The following is a 2,509-nucleotide window of genomic DNA, read 5'->3' as shown; positions in this document are numbered from 1 at the left end:
GTTTTATTTTCACCAAGAAATACATATTTCAATTCTAATGGTAAAACTTTTAATTCAAGTTTTGTATTATCATCTTCTTTAAAATTATTTTTAGACTCAAAACTTTCTATTGAAAAAACTTCAGATTGTTGATTTAAGTTTTCTTCTTGTATATTTTCTTCCACAATTGTTTCAATTTCATTATCATATTCATTTTCATTAATACTTGGTTGTTTACATAAATTGAACACATTAAGTTCTAGAGTCATATTTCCAAAAGACAATTTCATTATTCCATTTCGACAATTAATTAAAACATTTGAAGTTGCTAGAAATGGTCGTCCCAATATTACTGGAATTTCATTATGTACTTCTATTGGTTGTGTATCTAAAACAATAAAATCTACAGGATATATGAATTTATCAACTTGAACCAACACATCTTCTACAATACCTATAGGTATTTTGATTGACCTATCCGCCAGTAAGAGAGTAACAGAAGTGGGTTTTAATTCTCCTAAATTAAGTTTTTCATAAACTGAATAAGGAAGTAAATTCACACTTGCTCCCAAATCCAACAAAGCTTTTTTAATTTTATTTTCTCCAATAATACATGAAATTGTTGGACAACCAGGATCTTTATATTTTAAACTAGAATTATTTTGAAGAATAGAACTTACTTGTTCAGCCAAGAATGTTTTTTTCTTCACATGCAATTTTCTCTTTACAGTACATAAGTCTTTTAAAAATTTTGCATAAGAAGGTATTTGTTTAATAGCATCTAATAATGGAATATTTATCTTCACTTGTTTAAAAACTTCATAGATATCAGAATCACTTATTTGTTTTTTATGATTTGTTAATGCATGAGGAAATGGTGGAGGTTTATTTGACTTATTTACTATTTCAGATGATTTATCATTCACCATATTATTCTTAAAATTTAAGGTATCATCATTCTCAAAAGTATCAGGATTATCATCCTTACTCTTTGATTTTAAATGATCCTTGTTTTCATTACTATATGGATCATTAACTATTTTACCACTTCTAAGGGTAATAACAGATTTTATTTGATCAATTTTTTCATTTCAGATTTTATTTGATCAATTTTTTCATTTTTTAATTCTTGATTTTGATTTTTAGGATTATGTTGAGGTTGAGATGAAAATTTTCATTTTTCATGAATATTAAGTGCAGATGCAAATTTTGCAAGAGTTTCTTTCAAATCACTCATAGATTGACCGTTTTGAATATTGATAGACTCTTGCTTTTGGATAAATGCATGAATTACATCTTCAAAATTTTTTCTTAGAGGTGTAACCTAAGGAATATAACCTTGATGATTTTGGTTATTTTGAAAATATTGTTGTGACAGTTGTGCATTATTATCATTCCTCCAACTAAAATTAGGATGATTTTTCCATCCAGGATTATATGATGGTGAAAAAGGATCTAGTATTGTTTTTTTATAATTGTTAACATAATTTGCTTGTTCATGGAGACATTCTTTAAATGAAGGTAATGTTGGACAATCTTTTGTAGCATGATCATGTGTATCACATATATGACAAACAATTTCTTGAATACTTTTTAATTGACCACTCTTTTTCATTTCTAATGACTCAATTTTTCTTGCTAAAGATGCAAGTTTAGCTTGAATATCTATATCATCTTTAAGATTATAGATATCACCCCCATTTGTTGAATTATTGTTTTTAGTTGTTGGTGGTTCTATTGTGTCAATATTATCCCAATTTTGAGCATTTTCTGCTAATAAATCCAAATATTCCATAGCTTCATTTGGGTTTTTATCTTCAAAAGTTCCATTACACATGAATTCTATCATTTGCCTATTTTTAGGTATTAGACCTTTATAAAAGTGAGAAACTATTCTCCATGTTTCAAAACCATGATATGGGCATGTATTAAGTAATTCTTTATATCTATCCCAACATTGATAAAACGTTTCTCCTTGTTTTTGAGAAAAAGTTGTAATTTGTCTTTTAAAAGAGTTTGTTATATGGGAAGGGCAAAACTTTTTGAGAAATTGTTGTTGCATTTCTTCCCATGATCTTATTGAACTTGATCTTAAATTTTGTAGCCATGTTTTAGCTTTATCTTTTAAAGAAAAAGGGAAAAGCTTTAATCGAACTATATCCATGCTACAATTTTGATCATTATAAGTGTTACAAACTTCCTCAAATTCTCTTAGATGCAAATATGGATTTTCAGAATCTAAGCCATGAAAATTTGGTAAAAGTTGAATAATTTGAGGTTTGAAGTTGAAATTAGATGCATCAGGAGGAAAAACTAAACAAGATGGGGCACTAGTTCTAATAAGGTTCATATGGTGCCTAAGTGTTCTTAATTGATCATGTTATTGATTATTATTATTATTATTATTATTATCATTATCTTGATTATTTGAATTATCATCCATGTTTAAATTATTTTCAGATACTCGAATAAGTCTACCACTTTTTTTTCGACTCCAAATACTCATACAAAAAAAAAACAACACAATACT

The 2,509-nt window shown here is 27.0% G+C and overlaps 1 non-coding gene across 1 annotated transcript; it reads left to right on the top strand.

Annotated features, from left to right (window-relative positions):
- The first annotated feature begins 1,886 nt into the window (after positions 1-1,886).
- On the top strand, positions 1,887-1,997 carry LOC142521571 (small nucleolar RNA R71). Its single transcript, XR_012814276.1, has one exon. It is a non-coding gene; the product is annotated as a small nucleolar RNA R71 (small nucleolar RNA).
- Positions 1,998-2,509: the final 512 nt, after the last annotated feature.

Source organism: Primulina tabacum, chromosome 12, assembly GCF_025594145.1.
Source record: "Primulina tabacum isolate GXHZ01 chromosome 12, ASM2559414v2, whole genome shotgun sequence".
In the NCBI taxonomy this organism is placed as follows: domain Eukaryota; kingdom Viridiplantae; phylum Streptophyta; class Magnoliopsida; order Lamiales; family Gesneriaceae; genus Primulina; species Primulina tabacum.
The sequence above is the reverse complement of the archived record's forward strand: the minus strand, read 5'-3'. Positions and strand labels throughout refer to the sequence as shown.